Here is a 23898-nt window from a genome sequence, read left to right on the forward strand (position 1 = left end):
ACAGATATGGGCCTCGGGTGTCCAAGCCACCGAGGAAAACAGGGAACCCCATGCATTTTCGAAAAGAGGACACCCGTGGGAATCCGCAGAGGTGTGATTTGCGCCCATCGCCCCAGATTTTTTTACCCAGACAGCCCTGCAAAGTCGGAAATGTGGGGAAAAAAACGCTTTTTCCGCACATTTCGCTCGCCGCACCCATCGAAACGCGCCCCCCACAACACATGGCCTACCGTCCCGCGTTCCCACAGGTGTCCCGATGAAAACGGTACCTCACATGTGTGGGTGCACCTACCTGGCCGCCAAGGGGAAAGCCTAAAACACAAGTAACCCCAAGTCTGTTGTCCGAGGGAAATCTCCGACATTCTGCCGACCGGCGCAACTTACAGATATGGGCCTCGGGTGTCCAAGCCACCGAGGAAAACAGGGAACCCCATGCATTTTCGAAAAGAGGACACCCGTGGGAATCCACAGAGGTGTGATTTGCGCCCATCGCCCCAGATTTTTTTACCCAGACAGCCCTGCAAAGTCGGAAATGTGGGGAAAAAAACGCTTTTTCCGCACATTTCGCTCGCCGCACCCATCGAAACACGCCCCCCACAACACATGGCCTACCGTCCCGCGTTCCCACAGGTGTCCCGATGAAAACGGTACCTCACATGTGTGGGTGCACCTACCTGGCCGCCAAGGGGAAAGCCTAAAACACAAGTAACCCCAAGTCTGTTGTCAGAGGGAAATCTCAGACATTCTGCCGACCGGCGCAACTTACAGATATGGGCCTCGGGTGTCCAAGCCACCGAGGAAAACAGGGAACCCCATGCATTTTCGAAAAGAGGACACCCGTGGGAATCCGCAGAGGTGTGATTTGCGCCCATCGCCCCAGATTTTTTTACCCAGACAGCCCTGCAAAGTCGGAAATGTGGGGAAAAAAACGCTTTTTCCGCACATTTCGCTCGCCGCACCCATCGAAACACGCCCCCCACAACACATGGCCTACCGTCCCGCGTTCCCACAGGTGTCCCGATGAAAACGGTACCTCACATGTGTGGGTGCACCTACCTGGCCGCCAAGGGGAAAGCCTAAAACACAAGTAACCCCAAGTCTGTTGTCCATTCTGCCGACCGGCGCAACTTACAGATATGGGCCTCGGGTGTCCAAGCCACCGAGGAAAACAGGGAACCCCATGCATTTTCGAAAAGAGGACACCCGTGGGAATCCGCAGAGGTGTGATTTGCGCCCATCGCCCCAGATTATTTACCCAGACAGCCCTGCAAAGTCGGAAATGTGGGGAAAAAAACGCTTTTTCCGCACATTTCGCTCGCCGCACCCATCGAAACGCGCCCCCCACAACACATGGCCTACCGTCCCGCGTTCCCACAGGTGTCCCGATGAAAACGGTACCTCACATGTGTGGGTGCACCTACCTGGCCGCCAAGGGGAAAGCCTAAAACACAAGTAACCCCAAGTCTGTTGTCAGAGGGAAATCTCCGACATTCTGCCGACCGGCGCAACTTACAGATATGGGCCTCGGGTGTCCAAGCCACCGAGGAAAACAGGGAACCCCATGCATTTTCGAAAAGAGGACACCCGTGGGAATCCGCAGAGGTGTGATTTGCGCCCATCACCCCAGATTTTTTTACCCAGACAGCCCCGCAAAGTCAGAAATGTGGGGAAAAAAACGCTTTTTCCGCACATTTTGCTCACCGCACCCATCGAAACGCGCCCCCCACAACACATGGCCTACCGTCCCGCGTTCCCACAGGTGTCCCGATGAAAACGGTACCTCACATGTGTGGGTGCACCTACCTGGCCGCCAAGGGGAAAGCCTAAAACACAAGTAACCCCAAGTCTGTTGTCCATTCTGCCGACCGGCGCAACTTACAGATATGGGCCTCGGGTGTCCAAGCCACCGAGGAAAACAGGGAACCCCATGCATTTTCGAAAAGAGGACACCCGTGGGAATCCGCAGAGGTGTGATTTGCGCCCATCGCCCCAGATTTTTTTACCCAGAGAGCCCTGCAAAGTCGGAAATGTGGGGAAAAAAACGCTTTTTCCGCACATTTTGCTCGCCGCACCCATCGAAACACGCCCCCCACAACACATGGCCTACCGTCCCGCGTTCCCACAGGTGTCCCGATGAAAACGGTACCTCACATGTGTGGGTGCACCTACCTGGCCGCCAAGGGGAAAGCCTAAAACACAAGTAACCCCAAGTCTGTTGTCAGAGGGAAATCTCCGACATTCTGCCGACCGGCGCAACTTACAGATATGGGCCTCGGGTGTCCAAGCCACCGAGGAAAACAGGGAACCCCATGCATTTTCGAAAAGAGGACACCCGTGGGAATCCGCAGAGGTGTGATTTGCGCCCATCGCCCCAGATTTTTTTACCCAGACAGCCCTGCAAAGTGGGAAATGTGGGGAAAAAAACGCTTTTTCCGCACATTTCGCTCGCCGCACCCATCGAAACGCGCCCCCCACAACACATGGCCTACCGTCCCGCGTTCCCACAGGTGTCCCGATGAAAACGGTACCTCACATGTGTGGGTGCACCTACCTGGCCGCCAAGGGGAAAGCCTAAAACACAAGTAACCCCAAGTCTGTTGTCAGAGGGAAATCTCCGACATTCTGCCGACCGGCGCAACTTACAGATATGGGCCTCGGGTGTCCAAGCCACCGAGGAAAACAGGGAACCCCATGCATTTTCGAAAAGAGGACACCCGTGGGAATCCGCAGAGGTGTGATTTGCGCCCATCGCCCCAGATTTTTTTACCCAGACAGCCCTGCAAAGTCGGAAATGTGGGGAAAAAACCGCTTTTTCCACACATTTCGCTCGCCGCACCCATCGAAACACGCCCCCCACAACACATGGTCTACCGTCCCGCGTTCCCACAGGTGTCGCGATGAAAACGGTACCTCACATGTGTGGGTGCACCTACCTGGCCGCCAAGGGGAAAGCCTAAAACACAAGTAACCCCAAGTCTGTTGTCCATTCTGCCGACCGGCGCAACTTACAGATATGGGCCTCGGGTGTCCAAGCCACCGAGGAAAACAGGGAACCCCATGCATTTTCGAAAAGAGGACACCCGTGGGAATCCGCATAGGTGTGATTTGCGCCCATCGCCCCAGATTTTTTTACCCAGACAGCCCTGCAAAGTCGGAAATGTGGGGAAAAAAACGCTTTTTCCGCACATTTCGCTCGCCGCACCCATCGAAACACGCCCCCCACAACACATGGCCTACCGTCCCGCGTTCCCACAGGTGTCCCGATGAAAACGGTACCTCACATGTGTGGGTGCACCTACCTGGCCGCCAAGGGGAAAGCCTAAAACACAAGTAACCCCAAGTCTGTTGTCAGAGGGAAATCTCCGACATTCTGCCGACCGGCGCAACTTACAGATATGGGCCTCGGGTGTCCAAGCCAGCGAGGAAAACAGGGAACCCCATGCATTTTCGAAAAGAGGACACCCGTGGGAATCCGCAGAGGTGTGATTTGCGCCCATCGCCCCAGATTTTTTTACCCAGACAGCCCTGCAAAGTCGGAAATGTGGGGAAAAAAACGCTTTTTCCGCACATTTCGCTCGCCGCACCCATCGAAACGCGCCCCCCACAACACATGGCCTACCGTCCCGCGTTCCAACAGGTGTCCCGATGAAAACGGTACCTCACATGTGTGGGTGCACCTACCTGGCCGCCAAGGGGAAAGCCTAAAACACAAGTAACCCCAAGTCTGTTGTCAGAGGGAAATCTCCGACATTCTGCCGACCGGCGCAACTTACAGATATGGGCCTCGGGTGTCCAAGCCACCGAGGAAAACAGGGAACCCCATGCATTTTCGAAAAGAGGACACCCGTGGGAATCCGCAGAGGTGTGATTTGCGCCCATCGCCCCAGATTTTTTTACCCAGACAGCCCTGCAAAGTCGGAAATGTGGGGAAAAAAACGCTTTTTCCGCACATTTCGCTCGCCGCACCCATCGAAACGCGCCCCCCACAACACATGGCCTACCGTCCCGCGTTCCCACAGGTGTCCCGATGAAAACGGTACCTCACATGTGTGGGTGCACCTACCTGGCCGCCATGGGGAAAGCCTAAAACACAAGTAACCCCAAGTCTGTTGTCCGAGGGAAATCTCCGACATTCTGCCGACCGGCGCAACTTACAGATATGGGCCTCGGGTGTCCAAGCCACCGAGGAAAACAGGGAACCCCATGCATTTTCGAAAAGAGGACACCCGTGGGAATCCACAGAGGTGTGATTTGCGCCCATCGCCCCAGATTTTTTTACCCAGACAGCCCTGCAAAGTCGGAAATGTGGGGAAAAAAACGCTTTTTCCGCACATTTCGCTCGCCGCACCCATCGAAACACGCCCCCCACAACACATGGCCTACCGTCCCGCGTTCCCACAGGTGTCCCGATGAAAACGGTACCTCACATGTGTGGGTGCACCTACCTGGCCGCCAAGGGGAAAGCCTAAAACACAAGTAACCCCAAGTCTGTTGTCAGAGGGAAATCTCAGACATTCTGCCGACCGGCGCAACTTACAGATATGGGCCTCGGGTGTCCAAGCCACCGAGGAAAACAGGGAACCCCATGCATTTTCGAAAAGAGGACACCCGTGGGAATCCGCAGAGGTGTGATTTGCGCCCATCGCCCCAGATTTTTTTACCCAGACAGCCCTGCAAAGTCGGAAATGTGGGGAAAAAAACGCTTTTTCCGCACATTTCGCTCGCCGCACCCATCGAAACACGCCCCCCACAACACATGGCCTACCGTCCCGCGTTCCCACAGGTGTCCCGATGAAAACGGTACCTCACATGTGTGGGTGCACCTACCTGGCCGCCAAGGGGAAAGCCTAAAACACAAGTAACCCCAAGTCTGTTGTCCATTCTGCCGACCGGCGCAACTTACAGATATGGGCCTCGGGTGTCCAAGCCACCGAGGAAAACAGGGAACCCCATGCATTTTCGAAAAGAGGACACCCGTGGGAATCCGCAGAGGTGTGATTTGCGCCCATCGCCCCAGATTATTTACCCAGACAGCCCTGCAAAGTCGGAAATGTGGGGAAAAAAACGCTTTTTCCGCACATTTCGCTCGCCGCACCCATCGAAACGCGCCCCCCACAACACATGGCCTACCGTCCCGCGTTCCCACAGGTGTCCCGATGAAAACGGTACCTCACATGTGTGGGTGCACCTACCTGGCCGCCAAGGGGAAAGCCTAAAACACAAGTAACCCCAAGTCTGTTGTCAGAGGGAAATCTCCGACATTCTGCCGACCGGCGCAACTTACAGATATGGGCCTCGGGTGTCCAAGCCACCGAGGAAAACAGGGAACCCCATGCATTTTCGAAAAGAGGACACCCGTGGGAATCCGCAGAGGTGTGATTTGCGCCCATCACCCCAGATTTTTTTACCCAGACAGCCCCGCAAAGTCAGAAATGTGGGGAAAAAAACGCTTTTTCCGCACATTTTGCTCACCGCACCCATCGAAACGCGCCCCCCACAACACATGGCCTACCGTCCCGCGTTCCCACAGGTGTCCCGATGAAAACGGTACCTCACATGTGTGGGTGCACCTACCTGGCCGCCAAGGGGAAAGCCTAAAACACAAGTAACCCCAAGTCTGTTGTCCATTCTGCCGACCGGCGCAACTTACAGATATGGGCCTCGGGTGTCCAAGCCACCGAGGAAAACAGGGAACCCCATGCATTTTCGAAAAGAGGACACCCGTGGGAATCCGCAGAGGTGTGATTTGCGCCCATCGCCCCAGATTTTTTTACCCAGAGAGCCCTGCAAAGTCGGAAATGTGGGGAAAAAAACGCTTTTTCCGCACATTTTGCTCGCCGCACCCATCGAAACACGCCCCCCACAACACATGGCCTACCGTCCCGCGTTCCCACAGGTGTCCCGATGAAAACGGTACCTCACATGTGTGGGTGCACCTACCTGGCCGCCAAGGGGAAAGCCTAAAACACAAGTAACCCCAAGTCTGTTGTCAGAGGGAAATCTCCGACATTCTGCCGACCGGCGCAACTTACAGATATGGGCCTCGGGTGTCCAAGCCACCGAGGAAAACAGGGAACCCCATGCATTTTCGAAAAGAGGACACCCGTGGGAATCCGCAGAGGTGTGATTTGCGCCCATCGCCCCAGATTTTTTTACCCAGACAGCCCTGCAAAGTCGGAAATGTGGGGAAAAAAACGCTTTTTCCGCACATTTCGCTCGCCGCACCCATCGAAACGCGCCCCCCACAACACATGGCCTACCGTCCCGCGTTCCCACAGGTGTCCCGATGAAAACGGTACCTCACATGTGTCGGTGCACCTACCTGGCCGCCAAGGGGAAAGCCTAAAACACAAGTAACCCCAAGTCTGTTGTCCATTCTGCCGACCGGCGCAACTTACAGATATGGGCCTCGGGTGTCCAAGCCACCGAGGAAAACAGGGAACCCCATGCATTTTCGAAAAGAGGACACCCGTGGGAATCCGCAGAGGTGTGATTTGCGCCCATCGCCCCAGATTTTTTTACCCAGACAGCCCTGCAAAGTCGGAAATGTGGGGAAAAAAACGCTTTTTCCGCACATTTCGCTCGCCGCACCCATCGAAACACGCCCCCCACAACACATGGCCTACCGTCCCGCGTTCCCACAGGTGTCCCGATGAAAACGGTACCTCACATGTGTGGGTGCACCTACCTGGCCGCCAAGGGGAAAGCCTAAAACACAAGTAACCCCAAGTCTGTTTTCACACCGGAAATGTCACACTCTCACATCATACAGATATGGGCCTCGGGTGTCCAAGCCACCGAGGAAAACGGGGAACCCCATGCATTTTCGAAAAGAGGACACCCGTGGGAATCCGCAGAGGTGTGATTTGCGCCCATCGCCCCAGATTTTTTTACCCAGACAGCCCTGCAAAGTCGGAAATGTGGGGAAAAAAACGCTTTTTCCGCACATTTCGCTCGCCGCACCCATCGAAACACGCCCCCCACAACACATGGCCTACCGTCCCGCGTTCCCACAGGTGTCCCGATGAAAACGGTACCTCACATGTGTGGGTGCACCTACCTGGCCGCCAAGGGGAAAGCCTAAAACACAAGTAACCCCAAGTCTGTTGTCAGAGGGAAATCTCCGACATTCTGCCGACCGGCGCAACTTACAGATATGGGCCTCGGGTGTCCAAGCCACCGAGGAAAACAGGGAACCCCATGCATTTTCGAAAAGAGGACACCCGTGGGAATCCGCAGAGGTGTGATTTGCGCCCATCGCCCCAGATTTTTTTACCCAGACAGCCCTGCAAAGTCGGAAATGTGGGGAAAAAACCGCTTTTTCCACACATTTCGCTCGCCGCACCCATCGAAACACGCCCCCCACAACACATGGTCTACCGTCCCGCGTTCCCACAGGTGTCGCGATGAAAACGGTACCTCACATGTGTGGGTGCACCTACCTGGCCGCCAAGGGGAAAGCCTAAAACACAAGTAACCCCAAGTCTGTTGTCCATTCTGCCGACCGGCGCAACTTACAGATATGGGCCTCGGGTGTCCAAGCCACCGAGGAAAACAGGGAACCCCATGCATTTTCGAAAAGAGGACACCCGTGGGAATCCGCATAGGTGTGATTTGCGCCCATCGCCCCAGATTTTTTTACCCAGACAGCCCTGCAAAGTCGGAAATGTGGGGAAAAAAACGCTTTTTCCGCACATTTCGCTCGCCGCACCCATCGAAACACGCCCCCCACAACACATGGCCTACCGTCCCGCGTTCCCACAGGTGTCCCGATGAAAACGGTACCTCACATGTGTGGGTGCACCTACCTGGCCGCCAAGGGGAAAGCCTAAAACACAAGTAACCCCAAGTCTGTTGTCAGAGGGAAATCTCCGACATTCTGCCGACCGGCGCAACTTACAGATATGGGCCTCGGGTGTCCAAGCCAGCGAGGAAAACAGGGAACCCCATGCATTTTCGAAAAGAGGACACCCGTGGGAATCCGCAGAGGTGTGATTTGCGCCCATCGCCCCAGATTTTTTTACCCAGACAGCCCTGCAAAGTCGGAAATGTGGGGAAAAAAACGCTTTTTCCGCACATTTCGCTCGCCGCACCCATCGAAACGCGCCCCCCACAACACATGGCCTACCGTCCCGCGTTCCAACAGGTGTCCCGATGAAAACGGTACCTCACATGTGTGGGTGCACCTACCTGGCCGCCAAGGGGAAAGCCTAAAACACAAGTAACCCCAAGTCTGTTGTCAGAGGGAAATCTCCGACATTCTGCCGACCGGCGCAACTTACAGATATGGGCCTCGGGTGTCCAAGCCACCGAGGAAAACAGGGAACCCCATGCATTTTCGAAAAGAGGACACCCGTGGGAATCCGCAGAGGTGTGATTTGCGCCCATCGCCCCAGATTTTTTTACCCAGACAGCCCTGCAAAGTCGGAAATGTGGGGGAAAAAACGCTTTTTCCGCACATTTCACTCGCCGCACCCATCGAAACACGCCCCCCACAACACATGGCCTACCGTCCCGCGTTCCCACAGGTGTCCCGATGAAAACGGTACCTCACATGTGTGGGTGCACCTACCTGGCCGCCAAGGGGAAAGCCTAAAACACAAGTAACCCCAAGTCTGTTGTCCATTCTGCCGACCGGCGCAACTTACAGATATGGGCCTCGGGTGTCCAAGCCACCGAGGAAAACAGGGAACCCCATGCATTTTCGAAAAGAGGACACCCGTGGGAATCCGCAGAGGTGTGATTTGCGCCCATCGCCCCAGATTTTTTTACCCAGACAGCCCTGCAAAGTCGGAAATGTGGGGAAAAAAACGCTTTTTCCGCACATTTCGCTCGCCGCACCCATCGAAACACGCCCCCCACAACACATGGCCTACCGTCCCGCGTTCCCACAGGTGTCCCGATGAAAACGGTAGCTCACATGTGTGGGTGCACCTACCTGGCCGCCAAGGGGAAAGCCTAAAACACAAGTAACCCCAAGTCTGTTGTCAGAGGGAAATCTCCGACATTCTGCCGACCGGCGCAACTTACAGATATGGGCCTCGGGTGTCCAAGCCAGCGAGGAAAACAGGGAACCCCATGCATTTTCGAAAAGAGGACACACGTGGGAATCCGCAGAGGTGTGATTTGCGCCCATCGCCCCAGATTTTTTTACCCAGACAGCCCTGCAAAGTCGGAAATGTGGGGAAAAAACCGCTTTTTCCGCACATTTCGCTCGCCGCACCCATCGAAACACGCCCCCCACAACACATGGCCTACCGTCCCGCGTTCCCACAGGTGTCGCGATGAAAACGGTACCTCACGTGTGGGTGCACCTACCTGGCCGCCAAGGGGAAAGCCTAAAACACAAGTAACCCCAAGTCTGTTGTCCATTCTGCCGACCGGCGCAACTTACAGATATGGGCCTCGGGTGTCCAAGCCACCGAGGAAAACAGGGAACCCCATGCATTTTCGAAAAGAGGACACCCGTGGGAATCCGCAGAGGTGTGATTTGCGCCCATCGCCCCAGATTTTTTTACCCAGACAGCCCTGCAAAGTCGGAAATGTGGGGAAAAAAACGCTTTTTCCGCACATTTCGCTCGCCGCACCCATCGAAACGCGCCCCCCACAACACATGGCCTACCGTCCCGCGTTCCCACACGTGTCCCGATGAAAACGGTACCTCACATGTGTGGGTGCACCTACCTGGCCGCCAAGGGGAAAGCCTAAAACACAAGTAACCCCAAGTCTGTTGTCAGAGGGAAATCTCCGACATTCTGCCGACCGGCGCAACTTACAGATATGGGCCTCGGGTGTCCAAGCCACCGAGGAAAACAGGGAACCCCATGCATTTTCGAAAAGAGGACACCCGTGGGAATCCGCAGAGGTGTGATTTGCGCCCATCGCCCCAGATTTTTTTACCCAGACAGCCCTGCAAAGTCGGAAATGTGGGGAAAAAAACGCTTTTTCCGCACATTTCGCTCGCCGCACCCATCGAAACACGCCCCCCCAACACATGGCCTACCGTCCCGCGTTCCCACAGGTGTCCCGATGAAAACGGTACCTCACATGTGTGGGTGCACCTACCTGGCCGCCAAGGGGAAAGCCTAAAACACAAGTAACCCCAAGTCTGTTGTCAGAGGGAAATCTCTGACATTCTGCCGACCGGCGCAACTTACAGATATGGGCCTCGGGTGTCCAAGCCACCGAGGAAAACAGGGAACCCCATGCATTTTCGAAAAGAGGACACCCGTGGGAATCCGCAGAGGTGTGATTTGCGCCCATCGCCCCAGATTTTTTTACCCAGACAGCCCTGCAAAGTCGGAAATGTGGGGAAAAAACCGCTTTTTCCACACATTTCGCTCGCCGCACCCATCGAAACACGCCCCCCACAACACATGGTCTACCGTCCCGCGTTCCCACATGTGTCGCGATGAAAACGGTACCTCACATGTGTGGGTGCACCTACCTGGCCGCCAAGGGGAAAGCCTAAAACACAAGTAACCCCAAGTCTGTTGTCCATTCTGCCGACCGGCGCAACTTACAGATATGGGCCTCGGGTGTCCAAGCCACAGAGGAAAACAGGGAACCCCATGCATTTTCGAAAAGAGGACACCCGTGGGAATCCGCAGAGGTGTGATTTGCGCCCATCGCCCCAGATTTTTTTACCCAGACAGCCCTGCAAAGTCGGAAATGTGGGGAAAAAAACGCTTTTTCCGCACATTTCGCTCGCCGCACCCATCGAAACACGCCCCCCACAACACATGGCCTACCGTCCCGCGTTCCCACAGGTGTCCCGATGAAAACGGTACCTCACATGTGTGGGTGCACCTACCTGGCCGCCAAGGGGAAAGCCTAAAACACAAGTAACCTCAAGTCTGTTGTCAGAGGGAAATCTCCGACATTCTGCCGACCGGCGCAACTTACAGATATGGGCCTCGGGTGTCCAAGCCAGCGAGGAAAACAGGGAACCCCATGCATTTTCGAAAAGAGGACACCCGTGGGAATCCGCAGAGGTGTGATTTGCGCCCATCGCCCCAGATTTTTTTACCCAGACAGCCCTGCAAAGTCGGAAATGTGGGGAAAAAAACGCTTTTTCCGCACATTTCGCTCGCCGCACCCATCGAAACGCGCCCCCCACAACACATGGCCTACCGTCCCGCGTTCCAACAGGTGTCCCGATGAAAACGGTACCTCACATGTGTGGGTGCACCTACCTGGCCGCCAAGGGGAAAGCCTAAAACACAAGTAACCCCAAGTCTGTTGTCAGAGGGAAATCTCCGACATTCTGCCGACCGGCGCAACTTACAGATATGGGCCTCGGGTGTCCAAGCCACCGAGGAAAACAGGGAACCCCATGCATTTTCGAAAAGAGGACACCCGTGGGAATCCGCAGAGGTGTGATTTGCGCCCATCGCCCCAGATTTTTTTACCCAGACAGCCCTGCAAAGTCGGAAATGTGGGGGAAAAAACGCTTTTTCCGCATATTTCACTCGCCGCACCCATCGAAACACGCCCCCCACAACACATGGCCTACCGTCCCGCGTTCCCACAGGTGTCCCGATGAAAACGGTACCTCACATGTGTGGGTGCACCTACCTGGCCGCCAAGGGGAAAGCCTAAAACACAAGTAACCCCAAGTCTGTTGTCCATTCTGCCGACCGGCGCAACTTACAGATATGGGCCTCGGGTGTCCAAGCCACCGAGGAAAACAGGGAACCCCATGCATTTTCGAAAAGAGGACACCCGTGGGAATCCGCAGAGGTGTGATTTGCGCCCATCGCCCCAGATTTTTTTACCCAGACAGCCCTGCAAAGTCGGAAATGTGAGGAAAAAAACGCTTTTTCCGCACATTTCGCTCGCCGCACCCATCGAAACACGCCCCCCACAACACATGGCCTACCGTCCCGCGTTCCCACAGGTGTCCCGATGAAAACGGTACCTCACATGTGTGGGTGCACCTACCTGGCCGCCAAGGGGAAAGCCTAAAACACAAGTAACCCCAAGTCTGTTGTCAGAGGGAAATCTCCGACATTCTGCCGACCGGCGCAACTTACAGATATGGGCCTCGGGTGTCCAAGCCAGCGAGGAAAACAGGGAACCCCATGCATTTTCGAAAAGAGGACACACGTGGGAATCCGCAGAGGTGTGATTTGCGCCCATCGCCCCAGATTTTTTTACCCAGACAGCCCTGCAAAGTCGGAAATGTGGGGAAAAAACCGCTTTTTCCGCACATTTCGCTCGCCGCACCCATCGAAACACGCCCCCCACAACACATGGCCTACCGTCCCGCGTTCCCACAGGTGTCGCGATGAAAACGGTACCTCACATGTGTGGGTGCACCTACCTGGCCGCCAAGGGGAAAGCCTAAAACACAAGTAACCCCAAGTCTGTTGTCCATTCTGCCGACCGGCGCAACTTACAGATATGGGCCTCGGGTGTCCAAGCCACCGAGGAAAACAGGGAACCCCATGCATTTTCGAAAAGAGGACACCCGTGGGAATCCGCAGAGGTGTGATTTGCGCCCATCGCCCCAGATTTTTTTACCCAGACAGCCCTGCAAAGTCGGAAATGTGGGGAAAAAAACGCTTTTTCCGCACATTTCGCTCGCCGCACCCATCGAAACGCGCCCCCCACAACACATGGCCTACCGTCCCGCGTTCCCACAGGTGTCCCGATGAAAACGGTACCTCACATGTGTGGGTGCACCTACCTGGCCGCCAAGGGGAAAGCCTAAAACACAAGTAACCCCAAGTCTGTTGTCAGAGGGAAATCTCCGACATTCTGCCGACCGGCGCAACCTACAGATATGGGCCTCGGGTGTCCAAGCCACCAAGGAAAACAGGGAACCCCATGCATTTTCGAAAAGAGGACACCCGTGGGAATCCGCAGAGGTGTGATTTGCGCCCATCGCCCCAGATTTTTTTACCCAGACAGCCCTGCAAAGTCGGAAATGTGGGGAAAAAATGCTTTTTCCGCACATTTCGCTCGCCGCACCCATCGAAACGCGCCCCCCAAAACACATGGCCTACCGTCCCGCGTTCCCACAGGTGTCCCGATGAAAACGGTACCTCACATGTGTGGGTGCACCTACCTGGCCGCCAAGGGGAAAGCCTAAAACACAAGTAACCCCAAGTCTGTTGTCAGAGGGAAATCTCCGACATTCTGCCGACCGGCGCAACTTACAGATATGGGCCTCGGGTGTCCAAGCCACCGAGGAAAACAGGGAACCCCATGCATTTTCGAAAAGAGGACCCCCGTGGGAATCCGCAGAGGTGTGATTTGCGCCCATCGCCCCAGATTTTTTTACCCAGACAGCCCTGCAAAGTCGGAAATGTGGGGAAAAAAACACTTTTTCCGCACATTTCGCTCGCCGCACCCATCGAAACACGCCCCCCACAACACATGGCCTACCGTCCCGCGTTCCCACAGGTGTCCCGATGAAAACGGTACCTCACATGTGTGGGTGCACCTACCTGGCCGCCAAGGGGAAAGCCTAAAACACAAGTAACCCCAAGTCTGTTTTCACACCGGAAATGTCACACTCTCACATCATACAGATATGGGCCTCGGGTGTCCAAGCCACCGAGGAAAACGGGGAACCCCATGCATTTTCGAAAAGAGGACACCCGTGGGAATCCGCAGAGGTGTGATTTGCGCCCATCGCCCCAGATTTTTTTACCCAGACAGCCCTGCAAAGTCGGAAATGTGGGGGAAAAAACGCTTTTTCCGCACATTTTGCTCGCCGCACCCATCGAAACACGCCCCCCACAACACATGGCCTACCGTCCCGCGTTCCCACAGGTGTCCCGATGAAAACGGTACCTCACATGTGTGGGTGCACCTACCTGGCCGCCAAGGGGAAAGCCTAAAACACAAGTAACCCCAAGTCTGTTGTCAGAGGGAAATCTCCGACATTCTGCCGACCGGCGCAACTTACAGATATGGGCCTCGGGTGTCCAAGCCACCGAGGAAAACAGGGAACCCCATGCATTTTCGAAAAGAGGACCCCCGTGGGAATCCGCAGAGGTGTGATTTGCGCCCCTCGCCCCAGATTTTTTTACCCAGACAGCCCTGCAAAGTCGGAAATGTGGGGAAAAAAACGCTTTTTCCGCACATTTCGCTCGCCGCACCCATCGAAACACGCCCCCCACAACACATGGCCTACCGTCCCGCGTTCCCAGAGGTGTCGCGATGAAAACGGTACCTCACATGTGTGGGTGCACCTACCTGGCCGCCAAGGGGAAAGCCTAAAACACAAGTAACCCCAAGTCTGTTGTCCATTCTGCCGACCGGCGCAACTTACAGATATGGGCCTCGGGTGTCCAAGCCACCGAGGAAAACAGGGAACCCCATGCATTTTCGAAAAGAGGACACCCGTGGGAATCCGCAGAGGTGTGATTTGCGCCCATCGCCCCAGATTTTTTTACCCAGACAGCCCTGCAAAGTCGGAAATGTGGGGAAAAAAACGCTTTTTCCGCACATTTCGCTCGCCGCACCCATCGAAACGCGCCCCCCACAACACATGGCCTACCGTCCCGCGTTCCCACAGGTGTCCCGATGAAAACGGTACCTCACATGTGTGGGTGCACCTACCTGGCCGCCAAGGGGAAAGCCTAAAACACAAGTAACCCCAAGTCTGTTGTCAGAGGGAAATCTCCGACATTCTGCCGACCGGCGCAACTTACAGATATGGGCCTCGGGTGTCCAAGCCACCGAGGAAAACAGGGAACCCCATGCATTTTCGAAAAGAGGACACCCGTGGGAATCCGCAGAGGTGTGATTTGCGCCCATCGCCCCAGATTTTTTTACCCAGACAGCCCTGCAAATTCGGAAATGTGGGGGAAAAAACGCTTTTTCCGCACATTTCACTCGCCGCACCCATCGAAACACGCCCCCCACAACACATGGCCTACCGTCCCGCGTTCCCACAGGTGTCCCAATGAAAACGGTACCTCACATGTGTGGGTGCACCTACCTGGCCGCCAAGGGGAAAGCCTAAAACACAAGTAACCCCAAGTCTGTTGTCCATTCTGCCGACCGGCGCAACTTACAGATATGGGCCTCGGGTGTCCAAGCCACCGAGGAAAACAGGGAACCCCATGCATTTTCGAAAAGAGGACACCCGTGGGAATCCGCAGAGGTGTGATTTGCGCCCATCGCCCCAGATTTTTTTACCCAGACAGCCCTGCAAAGTCGGAAATGTGGGGAAAAAAACGCTTTTTCCGCACATTTCGCTCGCCGCACCCATCGAAACGCGCCCCCCACAACACATGGCCTACCGTCCCGCGTTCCCACAGGTGTCCCGATGAAAACGGTACCTCACATGTGTGGGTGCACCTACCTGGCCGCCAAGGGGAAAGCCTAAAACACAAGTAACCCCAAGTCTGTTGTCCGAGGGAAATCTCCGACATTCTGCCGACCGGCGCAACTTACAGATATGGGCCTCGGGTGTCCAAGCCACCGAGGAAAACAGGGAACCCCATGCATTTTCGAAAAGAGGACACCCGTGGGAATCCACAGAGGTGTGATTTGCACCCATCGCCCCAGATTTTTTTACCCAGACAGCCCTGCAAAGTCGGAAATGTGGGGAAAAAAACGCTTTTTCCGCACATTTCGCTCGCCGCACCCATCGAAACACGCCCCCCACAACACATGGCCTACCGTCCCGCGTTCCCACAGGTGTCCCGATGAAAACGGTACCTCACATGTGTGGGTGCACCTACCTGGCCGCCAAGGGGAAAGCCTAAAACACAAGTAACCCCAAGTCTGTTGTCAGAGGGAAATCTCAGACATTCTGCCGACCGGCGCAACTTACAGATATGGGCCTCGGGTGTCCAAGCCACCGAGGAAAACAGGGAACCCCATGCATTTTCGAAAAGAGGACACCCGTGGGAATCCGCAGAGGTGTGATTTGCGCCCATCGCCCCAGATTTTTTTACCCAGACAGCCCTGCAAAGTCGGAAATGTGGGGAAAAAAACGCTTTTTCCGCACATTTCGCTCGCCGCACCCATCGAAACACGCCCCCCACAACACATGGCCTACCGTCCCGCGTTCCCACAGGTGTCCCGATGAAAACGGTACCTCACATGTGTGGGTGCACCTACCTGGCCGCCAAGGGGAAAGCCTAAAACACAAGTAACCCCAAGTCTGTTGTCCATTCTGCCGACCGGCGCAACTTACAGATATGGGCCTCGGGTGTCCAAGCCACCGAGGAAAACAGGGAACCCCATGCATTTTCGAAAAGAGGACACCTGTGGGAATCCGCAGAGGTGTGATTTGCGCCCATCGCCCCAGATTATTTACCCAGACAGCCCTGCAAAGTCGGAAATGTGGGGAAAAAAACGCTTTTTCCGCACATTTCGCTCGCCGCACCCATCGAAACGCGCCCCCCACAACACATGGCCTACCGTCCCGCGTTCCCACAGGTGTCCCGATGAAAACGGTACCTCACATGTGTGGGTGCACCTACCTGGCCGCCAAGGGGAAAGCCTAAAACACAAGTAACCCCAAGTCTGTTGTCAGAGGGAAATCTCCGACATTCTGCCGACCGGCGCAACTTACAGATATGGGCCTCGGGTGTCCAAGCCACCGAGGAAAACAGGGAACCCCATGCATTTTCGAAAAGAGGACACCCGTGGGAATCCGCAGAGGTGTGATTTGCGCCCATCACCCCAGATTTTTTTACCCAGACAGCCCTGCAAAGTCAGAAATGTGGGGAAAAAAACGCTTTTTCCGCACATTTTGCTCACCGCACCCATCGAAACGCGCCCCCCACAACACATGGCCTACCGTCCCGCGTTCCCACAGGTGTCCCGATGAAAACGGTACCTCACATGTGTGGGTGCACCTACCTGGCCGCCAAGGGGAAAGCCTAAAACACAAGTAACCCCAAGTCTGTTGTCAGAGGGAAATCTCCGACATTCTGCCGACCGGCGCAACTTACAGATATGGGCCTCGGGTGTCCAAGCCACCGAGGAAAACAGGGAACCCCATGCATTTTCGAAAAGAGGACACCCGTGGGAATCCGCAGAGGTGTGATTTGCGCCCATCGCCCCAGATTTTTTTACCCAGACAGCCCTGCAAAGTCGGAAATGTGGGGAAAAAAACGCTTTTTCCGCACATTTCGCTCGCCGCACCCATCGAAACACGCCCCCCACAACACATGGCCTACCGTCCCGCGTTCCCACAGGTGTCCCGATGAAAACGGTACCTCACATGTGTGGGTGCACCTACCTGGCCGCCAAGGGGAAAGCCTAAAACACAAGTAACCCCAAGTCTGTTGTCCATTCTGCCGACCGGCGCAACTTACAGATATGGGCCTCGGGTATCCAAGCCACCGAGGAAAACAGGGAACCCCATGCATTTTCGAAAAGAGGACACCCGTGGGAATCCGCAGAGGTGTGATTTGCGCCCATCGCCCCAGATTTTTTTACCCAGACAGCCCTGCAAAGTCGGAAATGTGGGGAAAAAAACGCTTTTTCCGCACATTTCGCTCGCCGCACCCATCGAAACGCGCCCCCCACAACACATGGCCTACCGTCCCGCGTTCCCACAGGTGTCCCGATGAAAACGGTACCTCATATGTGTGGGTGCACCTACCTGGCCGCCAAGGGGAAAGCCTAAAACACAAGTAACCCCAAGTCTGTTGTCAGAGGGAAATCTCAGACATTCTGCCGACCGGCGCAACTTACAGATATGGGCCTCGGGTGTCCAAGCCACCGAGGAAAACAGGGAACCCCATGCATTTTCGAAAAGAGGACACCCGTGGGAATCCGCAGAGGTGTGATTTGCGCCCATCGCCCCAGATTTTTTTACCCAGACAGCCCTGCAAAGTCGGAAATGTGGGGAAAAAAACGCTTTTTCCGCACATTTCGCTCGCCGCACCCATCGAAACGCGCCCCCCACAACACATGGCCTACCGTCCCGCGTTCCCACAGGTGTCCCGATGAAAACGGTACCTCACATGTGTCGGTGCACCTACCTGGCCGCCAAGGGGAAAGCCTAAAACACAAGTAACCCCAAGTCTGTTGTCCATTCTGCCGACCGGCGCAACTTACAGATATGGGCCTCGGGTGTCCAAGCCACCGAGGAAAACAGGGAACCCCATGCATTTTCGAAAAGAGGACACCCGTGGGAATCCGCAGAGGTGTGATTTGCGCCCATCGCCCCAGATTTTTTTACCCAGACAGCCCTGCAAAGTCGGAAATGTGGGGAAAAAAACGCTTTTTCCGCACATTTCGCTCGCCGCACCCATCGAAACACGCCCCCCACAACACATGGCCTACCGTCCCGCGTTCCCACAGGTGTCCCGATGAAAACGGTACCTCACATGTGTGGGTGCACCTACCTGGCCGCCAAGGGGAAAGCCTAAAACACAAGTAACCCCAAGTCTGTTTTCACACCGGAAATGTCACACTCTCACATCATACAGATATGGGCCTCGGGTGTCCAAGCCACCGAGGAAAACGGGGAACCCCATGCATTTTCGAAAAGAGGACACCCGTGGGAATCCGCAGAGGTGTGATTTGCGCCCATCGCCCCAGATTTTTTTACCCAGACAGCCCTGCAAAGTCGGAAATGTGGGGAAAAAAACGCTTTTTCCGCACATTTCGCTCGCCGCACCCATCGAAACACGCCCCCCACAACACATGGCCTACCGTCCCGCGTTCCCACAGGTGTCCCGATGAAAACGGTACCTCACATGTGTGGGTGCACCTACCTGGCCGCCAAGGGGAAAGCCTAAAACACAAGTAACCCCAAGTCTGTTGTCAGAGGGAAATCTCCGACATTCTGCCGACCGGCGCAACTTACAGATATGGGCCTCGGGTGTCCAAGCCACCGAGGAAAACAGGGAACCCCATGCATTTTCGAAAAGAGGACACCCGTGGGAATCCGCAGAGGTGTGATTTGCGCCCATCGCCCCAGATTTTTTTACCCAGACAGCCCTGCAAAGTCGGAAATGTGGGGAAAAAACCGCTTTTTCCACACATTTCGCTCGCCGCACCCATCGAAACACGCCCCCCACAACACATGGTCTACCGTCCCGCGTTCCCACAGGTGTCGCGATGAAAACGGTACCTCACATGTGTGGGTGCACCTACCTGGCCGCCAAGGGGAAAGCCTAAAACACAAGTAACCCCAAGTCTGTTGTCCATTCTGCCGACCGGCGCAACTTACAGATATGGGCCTCGGGTGTCCAAGCCACCGAGGAAAACAGGGAACCCCATGCATTTTCGAAAAGAGGACACCCGTGGGAATCCGCAGAGGTGTGATTTGCGCCCATCGCCCCAGATTTTTTTACCCAGACAGCCCTGCAAAGTCGGAAATGTGGGGAAAAAAACGCTTTTTCCGCACATTTCGCTCGCCGCACCCATCGAAACACGCCCCCCACAACACATGGCCTACCGTCCCGCGTTCCCACAGGTGTCCCGATGAAAACGGTACCTCACATGTGTGGGTGCACCTACCTGGCCGCCAAGGGGAAAGCCTAAAACACAAGTAACCCCAAGTCTGTTGTCAGAGGGAAATCTCCGACATTCTGCCGACCGGCGCAACTTACAGATATGGGCCTCGGGTGTCCAAGCCAGCGAGGAAAACAGGGAACCCCATGCATTTTCGAAAAGAGGACACCCGTGGGAATCCGCAGAGGTGTGATTTGCGCCCATCGCCCCAGATTTTTTTACCCAGACAGCCCTGCAAAGTCGGAAATGTGGGGAAAAAAACGCTTTTTCCGCACATTTCGCTCGCCGCACCCATCGAAACGCGCCCCCCACAACACATGGCCTACCGTCCCGCGTTCCAACAGGTGTCCCGATGAAAACGGTACCTCACATGTGTGGGTGCACCTACCTGGCCGCCAAGGGGAAAGCCTAAAACACAAGTAACCCCAAGTCTGTTGTCAGAGGGAAATCTCCGACATTCTGCCGACCGGCGCAACTTACAGATATGGGCCTCGGGTGTCCAAGCCACCGAGGAAAACAGGGAACCCCATGCATTTTCGAAAAGAGGACACCCGTGGGAATCCGCAGAGGTGTGATTTGCGCCCATCGCCCCAGATTTTTTTACCCAGACAGCCCTGCAAAGTCGGAAATGTGGGGGAAAAAACGCTTTTTCCGCACATTTCACTCTCCGCACCCATCGAAACACGCCCCCCACAACACATGGCCTACCGTCCCGCGTTCCCACAGGTGTCCCGATGAAAACGGTACCTCACATGTGTGGGTGCACCTACCTGGCCGCCAAGGGGAAAGCCTAAAACACAAGTAACCCCAAGTCTGTTGTCCATTCTGCCGACCGGCGCAACTTACAGATATGGGCCTCGGGTGTCCAAGCCACCGAGGAAAACAGGGAACCCCATGCATTTTCGAAAAGAGGACACCCGTGGGAATCCGCAGAGGTGTGATTTGCGCCCATCGCCCCAGATTTTTTTACCCAGACAGCCCTGCAAAGTCGGAAATGTGGGGAAAAAAACGCTTTTTCCGCACATTTCGCTCGCCGCACCCATCGAAACACGCCCCCCACAACACATGGCCTACCGTCCCGCGTTCCCACAGGTGTCCCGATGAAAACGGTAGCTCACATGTGTGGGTGCACCTACCTGGCCGCCAAGGGGAAAGCCTAAAACACAAGTAACCCCAAGTCTGTTGTCAGAGGGAAATCTCCGACATTCTGCCGACCGGCGCAACTTACAGATATGGGCCTCGGGTGTCCAAGCCAGCGAGGAAAACAGGGAACCCCATGCATTTTCGAAAAGAGGACACACGTGGGAATCCGCAGAGGTGTGATTTGCGCCCATCGCCCCAGATTTTTTTACCCAGACAGCCCTGCAAAGTCGGAAATGTGGGGAAAAAACCGCTTTTTCCGCACATTTCGCTCGCCGCACCCATCGAAACACGCCCCCCACAACACATGGCCTACCGTCCCGCGTTCCCACAGGTGTCGCGATGAAAACGGTACCTCACATGTGTGGGTGCACCTACCTGGCCGCCAAGGGGAAAGCCTAAAACACAAGTAACCCCAAGTCTGTTGTCCATTCTGCCGACCGGCGCAACTTACAGATATGGGCCTCGGGTGTCCAAGCCACCGAGGAAAACAGGGAACCCCATGCATTTTCGAAAAGAGGACACCCGTGGGAATCCGCAGAGGTGTGATTTGCGCCCATCGCCCCAGATTTTTTTACCCAGACAGCCCTGCAAAGTCGGAAATGTGGGGAAAAAAACGCTTTTTCCGCACATTTCGCTCGCCGCACCCATCGAAACGCGCCCCCCACAACACATGGCCTACCGTCCCGCGTTCCCACACGTGTCCCGATGAAAACGGTACCTCACATGTGTGGGTGCACCTACCTGGCCGCCAAGGGGAAAGCCTAAAACACAAGTAACCCCAAGTCTGTTGTCAGAGGGAAATCTCCGACATTCTGCCGACCGGCGCAACTTACAGATATGGGCCTCGGGTGTCCAAGCCACCGAGGAAAACAGGGAACCCCATGCATTTTCGAAAAGAGGACACCCGTGGGAATCCGCAGAGGTGTGATTTGCGCCCATCGCCCCAGATTTTTTTACCCAGACAGCCCTGCAAAGTCGGAAATGTGGGGAAAAAAACGCTTTTTCCGCACATTTCGCTCGCCGCACCCATCGAAACACGCCCCCCACAACACATGGCCTACCGTCCCGCGTTCCCACAGGTGTCCCGATGAAAACGGTACCTCACATGTGTGGGTGCACCTACCTGGCCGCCAAGGGGAAAGCCTAAAACACAAGTAACCCCAAGTCTGTTGTCAGAGGGAAATCTCTGACATTCTGCCGACCGGCGCAACTTACAGATATGGGCCTCGGGTGTCCAAGCCACCGAGGAAAACAGGGAACCCCATGCATTTTCGAAAAGAGGACACCCGTGGGAATCCGCAGAGGTGTGATTTGCGCCCATCGCCCCAGATTTTTTTACCCAGACAGCCCTGCAAAGTCGGAAATGTGGGGAAAAAACCGCTTTTTCCACACATTTCGCTCGCCGCACCCATCGAAACACGCCCCCCACAACACATGGTCTACCGTCCCGCGTTCCCACATGTGTCGCGATGAAAACGGTACCTCACATGTGTGGGTGCACCTACCTGGCCGCCAAGGGGAAAGCCTAAAACACAAGTAACCCCAAGTCTGTTGTCCATTCTGCCGACCGGCGCAACTTACAGATATGGGCCTCGGGTGTCCAAGCCACCGAGGAAAACAGGGAACCCCATGCATTTTCGAAAAGAGGACACCCGTGGGAATCCGCAGAGGTGTGATTTGCGCCCATCGCCCCAGATTTTTTTACCCAGACAGCCCTGCAAAGTCGGAAATGTGGGGAAAAAAACGCTTTTTCCGCACATTTCGCTCGCCGCACCCATCGAAACACGCCCCCCACAACACATGGCCTACCGTCCCGCGTTCCCACAGGTGTCCCGATGAAAACGGTACCTCACATGTGTGGGTGCACCTACCTGGCCGCCAAGGGGAAAGCCTAAAACACAAGTAACCCCAAGTCTGTTGTCAGAGGGAAATCTCCGACATTCTGCCGACCGGCGCAACTTACAGATATGGGCCTCGGGTGTCCAAGCCAGCGAGGAAAACAGGGAACCCCATGCATTTTCGAAAAGAGGACACCCGTGGGAATCCGCAGAGGTGTGATTTGCGCCCATCGCCCCAGATTTTTTTACCCAGACAGCCCTGCAAAGTCGGAAATGTGGGGAAAAAAACGCTTTTTCCGCACATTTCGCTCGCCGCACCCATCGAAACGCGCCCCCCACAACACATGGCCTACCGTCCCGCGTTCCAACAGGTGTCCCGATGAAAACGGTACCTCACATGTGTGGGTGCACCTACCTGGCCGCCAAGGGGAAAGCCTAAAACACAAGTAACCCCAAGTCTGTTGTCAGAGGGAAATCTCCGACATTCTGCCGACCGGCGCAACTTACAGATATGGGCCTCGGGTGTCCAAGCCACCGAGGAAAACAGGGAACCCCATGCATTTTCGAAAAGAGGACACCCGTGGGAATCCGCAGAGGTGTGATTTGCGCCCATCGCCCCAGATTTTTTTACCCAGACAGCCCTGCAAAGTCGGAAATGTGGGGGAAAAAACGCTTTTTCCGCATATTTCACTCGCCGCACCCATCGAAACACGCCCCCCACAACACATGGCCTACCGTCCCGCGTTCCCACAGGTGTCCCGATGAAAACGGTACCTCACATGTGTGGGTGCACCTACCTGGCCGCCAAGGGGAAAGCCTAAAACACAAGTAACCCCAAGTCTGTTGTCCATTCTGCCGACCGGCGCAACTTACAGATATGGGCCTCGGGTGTCCAAGCCACCGAGGAAAACTGAGGAACCCCATGCATTTTCGAAAAGAGGACACCCGTGGGAATCCGCAGAGGTGTGATTTGCGCCCATCACCCCAGATTTTTTTACCCAGACAGCCCTGCAAAGTCGGAAATGTGGGGAAAAAAACGCTTTTTCCGCACATTTCGCTCGCCGCACCCATCGAAACACGCCCCCCACAACACATGGCCTACCGTCCCGCGTTCCCACAGGTGTCCCGATGAAAACGGTACCTCACATGTGTGGGTGCACCTACCTGGCCGCCAAGGGGAAAGCCTAAAACACAAGTAACCCCAAGTCTGTTGTCAGAGGGAAATCTCCGACATTCTGCCGACCGGCGCAACTTACAGATATGGGCCTCGGGTGTCCAAGCCAGCGAGGAAAACAGGGAACCCCATGCATTTTCGAAAAGAGGACACACGTGGGAATCCGCAGAGGTGTGATTTGCGCCCATCGCCCCAGATTTTTTTACCCAGACAGCCCTGCAAAGTCGGAAATGTGGGGAAAAAACCGCTTTTTCCGCACATTTCGCTCGCCGCACCCATCGAAACACGCCCCCCACAACA

The 23898-nt window shown here is 55.4% G+C and overlaps 1 protein-coding gene across 1 annotated transcript in view; it reads left to right on the forward strand.

Moving 5' to 3' along the window:
* DNAH17 (dynein axonemal heavy chain 17) overlaps positions 1-23898 on the forward strand; it is an 8024690-nt gene that overhangs the window by 3747089 nt on the left and 4253703 nt on the right. The gene's annotated exons all lie outside the window — the stretch shown is intronic.

The sequence above is a fragment of the Ambystoma mexicanum genome, chromosome 3q, assembly GCF_040938575.1.
Source record: "Ambystoma mexicanum isolate Mex_15411 chromosome 3q, UKY_AmexF1_1, whole genome shotgun sequence".
NCBI classification, from domain to species: domain Eukaryota; kingdom Metazoa; phylum Chordata; class Amphibia; order Caudata; family Ambystomatidae; genus Ambystoma; species Ambystoma mexicanum.